The 15,658-nt window shown below is 46.0% G+C and overlaps 1 protein-coding gene across 1 annotated transcript in view; it reads right to left on the bottom strand.

Moving 5' to 3' along the window:
• The window catches only part of SCG5 (secretogranin V), a 195,037-nt gene extending 179,667 nt beyond the window's left edge, over window positions 1-15,370 (bottom strand). Inside the window, exon 1 of the mRNA XM_029600202.1 lies at window positions 15,174-15,370. The gene's annotated coding sequence lies outside the window, so the exon portion shown is untranslated. The remainder of the gene's footprint in view (window positions 1-15,173) is intronic.
• Between the last annotated feature and the right edge of the window lie 288 nt (window positions 15,371-15,658).

Here is a 15,658-nt window from a genome sequence, read left to right as displayed (position 1 = left end):
ATGTAAATTGTGTACTCAAAGCTCTCCCAGCAGCTTAACCAGGATTCTTAGGTCAGGGGTCCCCTTCTAGCATAGAAAAATCCTAGCTTTCAGTCCAGTATCTTCCCAATCACCCAGCCCTGTATACTGGTCCCATGATGTTGCAGATCCAGATAGGGTCTCCTTGATCTCCCTTGATTCCTTTAGATGTTCTGAAAAGTACTCCTTGAGTAGAAAAGTCTTAGGGTGGGAACCTGCTGACCCAGCCAAGTTCCCAGTGAAGTTAGGTGGCCAAAAAATCCTCCTCACAAACAAGAGTTATACTTTCTTCTACAAAATCTTTCTAGTCAGGACTTCTGCTGTCACTTGTGCTTGCCACGTTCATGGAGGGAATGGACTCACTGGTCTTCAGCCCATTTACTTTGAATCCAGCCAGCAAGGATGATCTTTATCACAGGAACAGAGTGAAATGCAATCCCTTCTGTGGTAGAGTTCTTCCAGCCTTCATGCACCTCACACAGCCAAGCCTGTCACAGGTGCTTGCCTCATTAAGGGGGTGAATGGGCTCACTGGTTCCAAAAGGATCCAGGCCAACAAGATATCCTTACTGTAACTAAATATCTAGAATCTACTGCAGGCTGTGCACAGTGAATCCCCCTCCAAAAGGACACTGGTGAGGCAGGGAGACCTCACCAGGGAAAAATCTACATCTTGTCTCGCTGGTGTCTGCTCTGCACTGACTCTAGCACATCTCAGTCAGACAATGGCTGGTTATAAAATACCTGAGTAACCAATCCCGGCTCTCCTAGATGGGAGGAGGGCAAGAGGGGATGGATAGCTCAAGATTAGAAAAGGGAAATGGAACTAAGACATATAGTGATGGACTGGGGGTCCAGTCACATGTAGAAGACTAAGGCTAATTTGAAATCAATGTGTAAGATTTGTTCACACATAAAAGTTGCCTGTTTAGTTTGGGGGCAAGAGGTAGGAAGGTCAAAATGGTAAAGGGGGAAGATTTTCTCTTCTCTTGGCCAGACTGGCATGGATTAGTTTTTCCTTCCTCTCTCCCCCCCCCCCGACACACACACATATACTCAACTCTCTGTTACTCTCTCTTATCTCCCCCTGCCACCCTCTTTCACCCCACTGTAAGGGTGCTTTGAGGGGGTGGAGATGGACAAGTTGCTGATGGTGATGAAGCAGAAAGATAACAGTAGCATAACAAGATTGAACTGATCAGACCTGTGAAAATAGCCAAGCCTGTTGGAATGCTAAACTATGCTTGAGGTCAGCTAGAAATCCAAAGTATTTCAAAGGTCAGCATTAAGTTTCACTACTGCCTTCTGGGCTCAACTTGCAAGATATCATGACTTACAAGAATGCCATATCATATGTGAGATAAGATGGTACTAACCAATTGAAAAACGTTATGCTTACAAAGAAAGTAATCCATTGGTGTGTAGTTTTGGAGGAAGGGACATATATAATTTATTGCACAGCTTCAGAAGAGTGGGCTCTGAATGTGCCTTACTCTGCTATGAGGTTGTGCAGAGCTCTGTGAGATATATCTTACTAATAAATTTCTCTTTGACAACTGTCAATATTCATTGCTTATTCCATTAGTGGGAAATGCCCACAACAATTTTGGTGCCCTCTGTGAGAAGGCTGTGAGGAAGATAACAATCAGGGAACACCATGTACAAGTAAGGGATTATCCTTTCCCTTAATACAAGGATCCTCTGCTGTTCTCCCCTTCCTTCGCTTAAGGAAACACACACAACGTGGGAGTTTCACAACATACTGATAGCAGAGAGACAAATGCAACTTTTAGAGTTTAGGCATTTTGAAGTCCATATTTAAAAGGACTTAGCCATTCAAACCCTCTAAGCCAGCAATTTTCAACCGGTGTGTTGCGACACACCAGTGTGTCGCAAAGTACCAGCAGGTGTGTCGCCAAGCACCGGCAGGTGTCGCAGCTCCCGGTGTCCCACTGCCCCAGTTGTACTTTCCTTCTCTCTTTCTCCAGCCTCCACAGGCCAATGGGAAGCCTCCTTCATTCTTCCTGCCCCTGTGCAGGCCAATCGGAAGCCTCCTCCCATCTACCTACCAGTGGGAGTAGGAAGAAGGAAGGAAGCCTCTGATTGGCCGGTGAGGCAGGAAGAAGGGGCATCGCATAGCCTGGGGGTGGCGTGAGAGGAACAACAGTGTCAAACCCCGATGAAGCTAGGCCGCCACAGGAGCCCATCCCTGCAGCGAAGGAAGAAGAGCTTGTGTCTGTGGGTGAGAGCTTGTGTCTGTGGGTGAGAATGGGTGCCTGGGTGAGAGCTTGTGTTTGTGAATGGGTGCCTGGGTGAGAGCTTGTGTTTGTGAATGGGTGCCTGGGTGAGAGCTTCTGTGCATGTGGGTGCCTGGATGAGACCTTGTGTGTCTGGGTGCGAGTGGGTGCCTGGGTAAGAGCTTGTGCGCGTGGGTGCCTGGGTGAGAGCTTATGGGTGTGGGTGCGAATGGGTGCCTGGGTGAGAGCATGTCTGTGGGTGCGAGTTGGTGCCTGGGTGAGAGCATATGTTTGTGGGTGCCTGGGTGAGAGCATGTGTCTGTGGGTGCGAGTGGGTGCCTGGGTGAGAGCATGTGTCTGTAGGTGCGAGTGGGTGCCTGGGTGAGAGCTTGTGTCTGTGGGTGCCTGGGTGAGAGCTTGGGTGTATGGGTATGAATGGGTGCCTGAGTGAGAGCTTGGATGTGTGGGTGTGAATGGGGTGTGGGTGTGAATGGGTGCCTGGGTGAGAGCTTGGGTATAAATGAGTGCGAGAGCATATGTGTGTGATTGAGAGCTTTATATATACGACAGCATGTATGTGATTGAGAGAGAGACTGGTCAGGAAGATGACTAGTATGTGAGTGTGAGAGAGACAGAGACTGGTCGTGGGGTGCGTGTGTGTGTGAGAGAGACCCAGACTGGTCGTGGGGTGTGTGTGTGTGAGAGAGAGAGCCCCAGACTGGTCTTGGGATGTGCGTGAGTGTGAGAGAGACCGAGACTGGTCGTGGGGTGTGTGTGTGTGCGAGAGAGACAGAGACTGCTTATGGTGTGGGTGTGTGTGTGTGTGTGTGTGTGTGTGCGCGCGAGAGACCGAGACTGGTTATGGGGTGTGTGTGTGCGAGAGAGACCGAGACTGGTTATGGTGTGTGTGTGTGCGAGAGAGACCGAGACTGGTTATGGTGTGTGTGTGTGCGAGAGAGACCGAGACTGGTTATGGTGTGTGTGTGTGCATGTGCGAGAGAGACCAAGACTGGTCATGGTGTGTGTGTGTGCGTGTGCGAGAGAGACCAAGACTGGTCATGGTGTGTGTGTGCGTGAGAGACCGAGACTGGTCATGGTGTGTGTGTGCGAGAGAGACCGAGACTGGTCATGGTGTGTGTGTGTGCGAGAGAGACTGAGACTAGTCGTGGTGTGTGTGAGTGTTTGTGTGTGTGTGAGAGAGAGAGAGAGAGAGAGAGAGACAGAGACTGGTCGTGGGGTGTGTGTGACTGGTTGTGGGCACTAAGGAAGATGACTGTGAGGACAGAGCGTCAGCAGCCCTTGCTGCTTCTGGTGAGTGCTATTGGCCTGGAAGGGAAATAAGTAGGAGAGTTGCTGTAGAGGGTAAGTAAAGGTGGCTTTTTACGTTTATTTTTCTTAATTGACTGCCATTTTCATTATTGGGTATTATGCGATGTCTGCGGTTTTGAAATATTTTGATATTTAGACATGTTTTAATAATTTTTATGAGTTTTTAATTATTGGATGTTATTCTGTTCAGCAGATGTTTTGTATCATTTTTAGTATAGCTTTACAATTATTTCTGTGTGGGGCTCTATAGCAGCTTGGCTTATTCTGTTTTCCTAATAGGAAGTATATTAGTGTTTAGGGCCTGGTTTAATATTTGTAATGTTGCCTTTTCATAGATGGGGTTGTTACTGTTTGAGTGTGTAACTTTGTACGGGTTAGTTTGTGTGCATTATTGCAAATCCTGAGAGTCTGGTAGGTGCTATATTTCTCTTTCCATGTCTCCAGGTTGGCATTGTATGCAAAGTGGCTTTTTTGGTTTTCTATTCCAGTTTCTGTCTTCATATTTATAATTTGTGGTTTTTTGGTCCTTGGTGAAGGTCAGGTCTGGGTGTGTGACCGAGGTGAGGTATTTTACTAGCATATAGGCATTTGTATCAATCTTATTTGTTGTGTTTTTTCAATAGGATATGCATTAGTGGTAAATTACTTTCTTTTCATAAGGAAGGCTATTGTGCGTGGTAGTAAAGGGAGTTTGTTTTGCTTTTACTGAGATGTCATAGAACCAGAATATCTTTTTTTTTTTTTTTATTTATGCATTTTAAGTATACAGACAAGTATCCACTTGTTATTGAAGTTTTAAAGTACAGAAAAAAGAAATCACAATATGCATGAAAATAATTATAACATTCATTAACAGCTTAATTGTACTTAACATAATAAAAGAAATACAGGAGAGCCCTAGGTAAAAGGGGTATTATATAAAACAAAAAGGAAATATTACAATCTTTGTGTATAAGGCTAGCCTGAGAAGATCCAACTCATTTATTCCTATCTAATCTTTTAAAGCAGTGGGTCAATCTAGGAGTAAGGATGAGAGTCCAAGAAGGCCCTAAGCTGTGGTGGTTCAAAGAACACATAATTTTGTTCCTGATAGAAAATACATTTACAAGGGAAGTGAAGTTTAAACCCCGCTCCCTTTTGTAATACTTCCCCTCTCATGTTGAGAAATAATTTTCTTCTTATTTGAGTGCTCTTAACCAAGTCTGGGAAACACCATATTTTTTGTCCAAAAAACATAGCTTGACTACTTCTGAAGTAATGTTTAAATATGTTATTCTTGTCCATCAGGAATGCAAAGGAGACCAACAGTGGTCTCCTTTGTGTTACCACCATTTCTTGTGAGGATTCAAGCAATGTAGACAAATCAGGTAATATTTGTTCCTCCAGGTTTTCACGATTGGGATCAATATAAGGGAGATAAAAAGAAAGCAGCAACAGCTTGTATGGTGCTGCGATGATAACATGGGGGAATATGCATGACAGCAGTAGCGCAGGGGGAGGGGGAGGGGGAGAGAGGAGTTAGATCTAGTTAGGCGGGAACTGTCGACCAATAGGAGGCTGGCACGTCAAACCCAGCAACTAAGCCCCTTGTTCAGGGAGCCTCGTTGCCATTCAGCTAGGGGCAGTTTAGCTGAACAGGAGGCCAGACTTGTTGTCCTTGCTGTCGCAAGTTATCTGTTTAACGGTAAGCGACGATTATCCGGCCATGCCCAAGGGTAAAGAAAAAGGGGCTGGAGCGGGAGCTGTGCCTATCCTTGCCAGAAAAGGGCGTAGATCTCAGCCCGTGCCGATGGTCCCAACCCTCCCCCCCCCCCCCCGCAGGCAGCAGGGGGGGGGGGAAGGAGTCACGAACAGCCCCCCCCCCCTGCAAGAGACCGGAGATGAAGTGCTGGTCTTGAGCGAGTCGGGGTCAGAGGAGGCATGCTTACCGGCGCGTGGCGAGGCACCAACGAACAAAATGATGGGCGGAATGAAGTCACGAAAACCGGCGCGTGGACGCATGGCGCCAAGGGCCGAGTCTTTAAGCACGAACAGAGGAGGTCGGAGTTCAGGAGCTGGGGAGGAAAACAAGGGAGGATGAGCCACTCGAGGTTGCCGAAGGCGAGAACAGAGTGCGATGGCTCAATCGCAGCGTTTCTTTGACCATACCATAAGGGAAGAGAGGACCGCATGCGGTGAGTGTGGTTTATCGTATGCTTCCATGAAAGAGGCGGTCCTCTGTAGTAGGGGCATTAGGGCAGGCCAATGTTTTGGGTATGGGGGCCGAGGCAGGAGACCTGGGGGGATGGGGGATGTCGTGGGGGCAAAAGGGGCCAGGCAAAATGCCGAGGAATTCACGGGGACAGGTACGGGACACAATTTGGGGAACAGGAAGGGATCCCCCCCCAGATAGTTTCCCACCAGGGTGACTACCCTCAGAGCCGGTTAGCCCTGGTTTCAGGGAGGATGTCTGTTAAGGAGGGTACACACGCAACGGGAAGGATCGTGTTGGGGCGAGATGCTGCTGCTGGGTTTTCAGCGTTTTCAGGTCATGAGGAAGAGAAGGAGCAGGCTCTGTCGTGCCGAGAGGGCTGAAGGGGCCAAGAGGCGGGAGGCCTCAGTGCGAGGTGGACACAGAGGGGAGAGTCACATGAGCGTGGAGCAAGAGAACCCATGTCCGGATCACTGCGAAGAGCAAGCAAAGGTAATGAAGGGGCAGGGAATAGCATGAACATGACGGCAAAGGGCAGTAAGAGAAGGAGGAGTCACAAGGATAGCACTACTGATAGTTCAGACTCGTCTACTACGTCCTCCTCGGATAGCTCTGCGGCTGGAAAATTCGACCGTACTACAGGTGCAGGCCCCAGCCAGGACATGGGTCACCCGGCGTTAGCATCTTTGACTGAATTGTGGGAGGGAGTACCAAAGCGCGTAAGACACAGGATAAGGAAAAGGAGATACGTTAACATTTTTCGATTATTAGCAGGCAGGCGGGGTGACAAGGAGATGCGCAGAAAGAGCAAGAAGAAGAAGGGGGGGGGGGGATTACACTGAACCTAAAATAGCCAAGAACATAATTAACTGGATTTGAGGTTCTCTCTGGTTAGCCAGCGTGGTTAGCCATTACTAGCCGGACCAGTTTGGGGCGTTATTAGCGTACGTGATAGCATCCTGGGTGCTTATAAGGATTACAAAGGTTGGGCTTGGCTCAACTAGATGAGAGATTTAGGGAAAAAATGGCCGGTAACCGGTTTATGTCATGGGGTACACAAGACATAAACTTGTGGTTGACTCAGATGACCAATAAAGGGGCAGGAGCAGAAAACTGGAGCAGGGAGAAGTAGGAAGCATAGTGAGTACAGGGTCCGTGGGTAGCGGGAAGTTAGGGGCACCGCGGGGTACGTTACCCCCCACAAAAGGGCAGGAGGCCAGAAGTGCTCTGAGCGGGTCCAACGTGTGCTGGCGTTTCAATAGGGCTACTTGCTTATTCCCCGAGTGTAAATTTAGGCATGCGTGTTCATCATGCAGCGGGGCACACCCAGCAGCCAAGTGTACCCTAGCGAGTACGGCATCTGGCGTTAAAGGGACGAGCTAGGTTAAGCGCCCGTAGGGCAAACAAAAAATATATATATATGATAAATATAAAATAAAAAAGAGGAAACAATACACAATCGATAGACGGGAGAGGTTATGAATTAGATAGTAGAGGTAATAGTGCAGGGCAATGTTATAGCTCGGGTTAATAAAGAGAGGAGCAGGACGGGAGTTAGGGAAGGATAGGAGGGGGTAAGCGCCAATGATCGTTCACATAATTTCTGGCAGAATGTCCCCAGACGAGGGAGGCTCGGTCGACGACATGGCTCGAGGGGAGGAAGAGGAATGGGAGCTGATTCAAAGATCAGTCGCGCCAGCAACCTGGCAGGCGTACACTGCAGGACAAGTGGCAGTGGCAGGTTTTTTGCGGCGCACTGGGCGAAGAGTGCGCGAGATCACGGGTCATGATATTATCCAATTTATACTGGAGGCCAAAGACAAGGGGATTTCCGTTGCTACAGTGAGATCGCATTTGGCCGGTTTCACTTTCTTTCAGAAATTAAGAGGGAGAGCCACTCCCATGAGCAGTTTTAGGGTGAAGAAATTTTGGGTGGTTGAATGCAGGGCGTAGGGTTCAAGGCAGATAGCAGGAGGCCATTGCATTATGGTGATCTGGAGCTGTTAGTCCATACACTGTCTCTAGTTTGTTGGTCTCCCTTTGAAGTAGTTTTGTTCAGAGTTGCATTTACATGGGCGTTCTTTGGGGCCATGCGAATCAGTGAGTTGGTAGCCAAATCGAGACACGGTGTGAGCAAGGGAGGCATAACCCGGCAGTGCGAGCAAATTTTCAAGTTTAAGGTCCAGTTGTTTATTCCAAGATCCAAAACGGATCAGGCAGGTAAAGGTGAGTTTGTGACACTGGAGAGGGCAGCCAACGAGTTGGCTTGTCCAGTTAGGCAGGCACAGCAATATATTAGCAGGCGGCTAGACAGGGAAGCCATGTTTTTGATGCACGAGGACGGTACCCCGCTTACGGGTTATCAGTTCGCTAGGGTGCCGAGTTTGACAGTATGCGCGGCAGGTGGTGATCCCAGCGATTATAATTCACACTCATTTCGGATCAGAGCAGCCACATCCGCGGCGGAGGCAGGTATGTCGGTAGAAGGCATAAAAGGGCTGGGACGGTGGAAGTCCAATGCCTTTCGATCTTACGTGCGACAGTAGGCGGCAAAGGGGAAGGTTTACCGAAAGGGCGGTGTATGTCATAGTGCTTCAGAGGCCAGGGGTAGAAAGGGGTATTATTTGAAGTTGCTCTTTTATTTCTGTTGCACAGCGAATTGGGGTAAGGCGTTTCCAAGGATGTGCCTGGATCGTGGGTCATTCTTACAACCATCGAGTGCAGAGAAGGGCGCTGAAGCGTCCGTACGGGGAGCATTTGGACATTGATCAGGCAGGATGGTGTCTCTCTTGGTTCAGTAAACGGGGGAATGGGTTGGGACGACCTGCTGCCTTCCCTGTCCGAGAGAATACAGATGTGGGGCGAGCCTAATATCTTAATCATTCACTTGGGCGGAAATGACAAAGGTGACAAATCGTGCAGGGAGCTTCTTACCTGCATGAAAAAGGATCTTTCCCAAGCGATGATAAGGTGGCCACGTATAGTTTTGGGATGCTCAGAGATAATCGTGCGACTATGTAATACAGATGAGATGATTTGGAAAAGCGGGGTCAAAAAACTGAGCAGGCAGTTGGGCAAATGGATGGGATGGGAGGGGGGATTTTGGATTAGACATTTGTGGTCTTGAGGTGGGGAAACGGGGCTATTTAGTGGGGATGGCATACACCTGTCTGAAGTAGGCTTGGACCTCTTCAATAACTCTGTACAGGAAGGGCTGGAGCAAGTTATTCGCAAGTGGTGAGAGGCCGCAGTTTTTTGTGGGGGGAGCAAGCTGTTAGTAGCAGCTTTTCCTTGACAGAAAACCCGAGCCCAAAACGTTTGTGGAATGGGGGCAGGGAAAAGGGGGGGATGGGGGGAGATCCCCTTGTAGCTAGAGGGGCCGCTACATGGGAGGACCGGTGAACTACGGGGCCAAAGTTCTCGGTTCGACCTTACTCTCGCTGGTTGAGGCGGAGTAGGCGGGGTTGGGGGAGGGGAATTCATACTTCACCACTGGAGACAAGGTGGTGGAGATAAGGCGGGAGTCAGGGGGGCGGGGTAAGGGGCGGTTAGGGTCGTTTAATTGTTGTGTTGTAAGGGCTCAGGTTAATGTGGTTACAATAAACTGCAGCCAATTTAAATGCCAGAAGGTTTCATGTGTTTATTGGGAAATGGGACAGCAAGGTCATGCATTATTCATCCCTATGTTATAAGCTTTAGTCACAACCGGCCTTATTTCTTCCGGAATTTTCATAATCTGTGACACATACAACTTAAACAAATCTAAAGGGGGAATATTCCTTAGAACTGGAAAATTCAGAAATCTTAAGTTGTGTGCCCTCAGATTATTTTCAATTCTTTCAAGTCTCTTATTCACCTCTGTATCATTTTTTATTATATTAATCTTTATCTTTTCCGCTTCTTTCAGACGTCCTTCTATATTATCCAATCTTGAGTTTTGTTGGACTAGTCCATTAGCGTTCTGCAAAATTTGGTTTTTAATATCAATTACTTCATTAGTTAGCACCACTATTGATTTTTCCAGTGACTGTAACGCTACCCAAATAGTAAACAGTGTTATTTCAGTAGTAGGCTGCAGTATTCTTTCCAGCTTTGGGAGATCCTGGACCCCTCCTCCTCCTCCCATTGCTTCACCAACATCATTACCCAGGCCCGACAGCCCCAGCGTTAAGGCAAAGCTCAGTCCCTCTCCTCCATTACCCCTGTGGGGCTGTACCTTTGTCGTATGCTCCATGGTGTTGTATCCTCCAGATGTTGTTCCCTGCCCAGCCGTTCCTGTCCCTCCTCGGGATTCCCCCGACGGGGCCATGGTCGCATAATTACTTCCTCCCTTGTCTCGAACTGGTGGTGCCGGTCTGGTAGGGGAGACGGGGTTAAGAGATGTATCTATGGTCAGAGAGGACGGCTCGCGCTCCCCGGCCATCCCCTCAGTGACCAGCTCTCCCGACGTCAATGGTGGTACTGCCATGAAATAGTTCCCTATGCGGGGTTGAGTGGATTCCAATGGGGTAGAAGCAGTCTCTCCTCCCCGTACCCTCGCTTTTCTTTTGGTGTGTGGCATTTCAAAAAGTAATGAAGCAAGGAAGAAAATCGGGAGCTTCTCACCGGCGTGACTGCTCAGGCGGCCATCTTAAGGGCCCAGAATATCTTTTTTGTATGGTGAGTTGTACAGGGTAATGCCCTAATTCTGCTTTGCACTCATTGCTGAGGGTTGAGGAGGTTCCTGTGGATGCAGAATGCATGTTTACATTTAGCCCCGTGACGATCACAAGGCCTTTGCCCTTACCATGTGACAGGGTATCCGTGCCATTGGCCGGCCCCTGTCACATGGTAGGAGCACTGGATGGCCCGCGCCATTTTTAAAGATGGCGCTGGCCATCCAGTGCTCCCTCCATGTGACAGGGGCCGGCCAATGGCACGGATACCCTGTCACATGGTAAGGGCAAAGGGCCATCGGTGCCATTTTGATTAGTGGCAGCCGACGGCCCGGGAGCGGGAGATCGCTCCTGGGACCCCCCACTGGACCACCAGGTACCTGTAAAAAGTTTTTTGGGGGGTCGGGAGGGTGGGGGAAGCTAAGGGATTAGTTTTAAAGGGTCGGGGTGGGTTTAGGGGTTATTTTTGTGTGCCGTTTTTCCCGCCCTCCCCCAAAACGATGAGAACCCCGATGAACAATTTCGTGGGGGTTTTCCTATCGGTTTCAGGGAGCCCCCGATTGCTGATGATTTTGAAAATATCGTACGATATTTTCAATTGTCAGAAGCCCGATTCACATCCCTAGAAGAGATATTATCAGAAGGAACATCCGAGCCTCCCACTCATATATTCAGTCCCTAAAATTCACAAGAATGTGACACCTCTGCCTTTTAGACCTATAGTTTCTCTACGAGATTCAGTCTTGGAACCACCAGTGGGTTTTTTGGATAAGGTATTACAGCCCATAGTAGTGAAATCTCACTCTTATTTGAAAGACACCATACAGTTCTTCAAAGAAATAAAAGCAATCCAGTTGGATAAAGGTGAACACTGGCTGGTGACTATGGACATACAGTCCCTATATATGCAAATCCCACAAGGGGAAGCTATAAGAGTGGTGACAGGTTGGTAAAAGAAAGAGGAGTAAATCAGATCCCTATACCTTTTCTTATACAAATGTTGGAGTTGGTATTAACAAAAAACTATTCCAGATTTGGAGAGAAATTTTACCACCAAGTACATGAATATGAATGGGGTCATCGTTGGTTCCGTCTGTAGCGAACATCTACGTGGCAGAATTCGAACAACACATTTACCAGTCTAAATGGTGGCAGAAGATAGTGTACTGGCATCGGAACATCGATGATATCTTCTTCATATGGACATCTACTGAAAAGGAATTAAATACATTTTTACGATGGATCAATACTGTGGATCCCAACCTACAATTCACTTCCAGTAGGGATTTAAAGAAAATCAATTATTTGGATGAGGAAGTTTTGAAGACAGGTGGACATCTGAACACAACTGTGTATCATAAACCCATAGAGAGAAATACCTTATTACGGTACCACAGTCACCATGCATTTTCTTTAAAACAAGGATTGCCGGTCAGTCAGTTCTTCCAATTTTCGGAGGATCTGTTCCACCAATGAGGAATTTGAAAAACAAGCTCAATGGCTTAAGCAGAAATTTAGGTCCAGGGCAAACCCAAAAAAAGTAATCACCAAAGTCTATAAAGGGCTAAATATGCAGACCGGGAACAACTCCTGGAGTACCAGAGTAAAAAAAGACCAAAGTAGGCTGACATGTATATTACCCCAAAGTACAACAGCAGCTTTGATTACATCTTCGATAAGCAAGCATTGGCATATATTTTCTTTACATAAGGTATTTGAAGAGATGCCGCTTATTGCCACAAGAGGCCCATATATTAGAGATCTGGTGGTACATGCGGACATTGCTAACAGGATCACCAGTGTACCCATTCAGGGCCGGCACAGTAAATGTGCCCAATGCGATATGTGTAAAACAACAATTGAAGGGGTAGAATGGAAGGATCCAGTGACGGGTTATCTGATAAAAAGAAGGAGGGACACAAATTGTCTTTCTAAAAATGTTGTGTACATCATTCAATGTCCCTGTCCAAAGATTTACGTCGGACGGATTTCAAGGGCATTAAAAACCAGGTTAATTGAGCCTAGATCGAGACTCAATAAAAAAAATCTATGGAAGCCCCGATGGTCGAGCACTGCATAGACCAGAAACAGGAGTTTGAACAGCTTCAATGTTCAATCATCGATACGGTGGAAGAAAATATCAGAGGAGGAGATTTTAAGAAGAGTTTAAATTTTCGGGAGCAACAATGGATTTTTAAACTCAAACTGTTACTCCTCTGGGGCTAGATGAAGAAACAGAATGGGCATCGTTATTATGAAAACAAGCTACAAGGGTAATCTTTCACAGGTGGCATATAAACTAGTTGATTGAACTGAAGGTATGCTATTGGTTTAAGACGTGATGATGTAATTGTAGCAACCCTCCATTGATGTAATACAGATCTGCTGACTAGTTTAAAAGGACAACTGTTTGCAGAGAAGAAAAAAACGCCATTTGCATTGAGCGATGAAACCTGACAGTGAGGAGATGAAATGAAACAAGGACTCCCCTGATGAAGAAATCTTCTTTTCGAAGCATGGCCATGTTGGGAGAAACTGACAGCTAAGTGAATCGGGGAACATTTAAACTGGTTGAGAAATAGCAGTGGTGTACGCAAAGCTGGTTCAGATTGCATTCAAATGAAATATTTGTAGAACAATAAGTTGGGTTTTAAATTTTCACAAGACATAATGCTCACATAATATAATTAACTCAAAGAAAAATTTAAAAAAGAAGTGAGGTTGGGAAGAAGGTAGGTTCATGATTACATCTAAGAAATTTTTGTGAGCAAGGCCATGGAGGCATGCAACAGATTGTGTATGAAACCTATTTCATCCCATATTACAATTTATTGTTAGTGGGGTGTTGTGGTGAATAGTATTTACTACATCAAAATTGCGACACCCAGTGCAACCCCAGTGGACGGCATCAGTTGAAAAAGAAAGAGGACAAAAGACGTGCTTTGAGGCCTGAGCTCTGGGCCTGAGTCTGACCTGAGGCCAAGGACCAGGCATCAGGACCCGACCTCCAGGCCAGGCCCATGCGTCAGTTCCCAGCCTCTGGGCCTGGGTCTGAGCTGAGCCCAGATGCAAGGACCCAGCATCGGGTTGGGTCTGGGCTGAAGCCTCACTGTTGGGACTTGTCCTCCGGGCTGGATTCCAGCCTAGGCCGAGGCCCAGGCATTGGGACCTAGCATTCTACTGCTGTCTCGGCTAGGCCTTGCTGGTTGACCCGTATCGGACAGGGTAAATGAGGGCTGGGGGGATGCTGGCCATGGTATTTTTCTGGGTGGGTAGGAAACTTTGTTTTGGGGTTTTGGGGGGAATTTTGTTTGTTTTTTTAATGTCTGATTTTTTTTTTCACATGAATGAAATGAATCAAACATTCCACCAACTGATATTCGTGGGAAAAAAACCTCCCGAAAACAAAATTTGTTTTTCCTTGCACAACCCTAATGGAAATCCTTATTTAGTAATGAGTTGAGCTAGTGAGAGATTTCTGTCACTTTAGTTTGACTGCTTATTTTCCTCCTTTCATTGAATCTATGTCTAAAGAACATAGCTGTCTGCAGTAATCTACTTTGAATTTAAGAGGATTTAGAAACCTGGTTTTTCTAGATCCTACTGTCTTTCATTAAACAGTTACTCTGGTTTATTCCACCAATGATAGGCTAATGGTTGGATAGCTTCACTGCAGTGTTCATTTATGAAAATCATAAAATAGTTCCTGTTTATAGTGTCTCTTGTTTTATAAGTATTATTAAAAATAATGCAACTAGGAGCCTGACTCCTGGAAATGTACAGGTCTCTGGAAATGCACAGGTCTGAAGGCTAAATGTAGACATGTGATTGTATTTGCTATGTAGTACAAAATTATAAACTAAGTGCTACTGAATTTTTAACACAGTATTTCCCAAAAGCCTCTCCTGGAAGCACATGTAGCCAGTCGGGTTTTCAGGATTTCCACAATCAATATGCATGAGATAGATTTGCATACATTGGATCTTCAATGTATAAAACTCTATCTCAGCATTTTTCATTATAGATATCCTGAAAACCTAAATGGTCAGGTGAGTCTCCAGGAGAGGATTGGGAAACACTGCTTTAGCATGTAGTTTTTCCAGCTGTTCCCAAAAGTCATTAGTCAAAATATATTTTTATTCATTCAATCAAGCATCATATAGCCTGTTATTTTTTTTCCTTAAGGGTTTTCTGAAAATGGGGGAACCCAGAAACCCTATATTTAATGCACTGCATGCTCTTTACATTTCAAAATAAAATATATGTTAATTGTTTCAATTAAGACAGTCAACTGAATATTTTTCTGTTACATTTGAGTTTGCTATAGCTCTCCTACTGGATTAAAATCTAGACTTTATGACTATTTCATTTTTCACAGTAATAGATCCATTATTCTGTCTTAACATATATTAAATATCTATTTGTGCTTTCTCAAAATGACCAGTAGTCTTATAACCAATAATAAAAAATCTCATTACCTTAGTATCATTTTCCCAAATTAAAGCATGAAGTTAGTATCCACAGAAGAAATGCCCACTGATAAATGTTTATTCTGTTTGGTTAGAGTTGTAAAATAAAAGACAATAATTCTGTATGAAACATCATAAAATATTTTTACAAAAGTACAATTCATTTACCCTAGGTTTAGGGTATTATTTCGAAAATAGACCACTTCTGATAGACATCATATGGATTTTTTGGATTCTCAAAATAAGATTCCATGCAGAGACTAAAATTCACTTACCAAATAAAAATGGAGCCTGCCAGCAGAGAGACAGATAACAGTGAAGAAAGGGAAGAGACACAGCTGTACAGACTGTTACACTGAGTGAGATGTGCAGAAAACGAGAACAAAGGGGTAGAGATAGTAACGTAAGCAGCAGAAAGAGAAACCCGAGCCAACGTTTCTGAGGGTGGAGGGAGCCGCAAACTCCCCCGCATTCAGAACTGGGCGTCACTACCCTACCCGTTGCCTCAGTTACAGCTCATGACGTCGCCACTCAATCCCCGTACATTTTGCCTGGAGCTGAGTTGCAGCTTGAATTTGATCCCAGTGCAGTTTTTGACTTTGCTGCTCTTTTTCCTGTTTCTGGTCTTTTGGCTCTGTGTGATTTGAAGCGATTGTGTGGCAGGTGCTAACCTATCCTCCTTTGCTTCTCCATTCTGCCGTCTCCCAAACACCTAATTGGCACAGGAACAATATGTCTTGCACTTCTCCAAGCCAAAGTA

Source organism: Rhinatrema bivittatum, chromosome 4, assembly GCF_901001135.1.
Source record: "Rhinatrema bivittatum chromosome 4, aRhiBiv1.1, whole genome shotgun sequence".
In the NCBI taxonomy this organism is placed as follows: Eukaryota; Metazoa; Chordata; class Amphibia; order Gymnophiona; family Rhinatrematidae; genus Rhinatrema; species Rhinatrema bivittatum.
The sequence above is the reverse complement of the archived record's forward strand: the minus strand, read 5'-3'. Positions and strand labels throughout refer to the sequence as shown.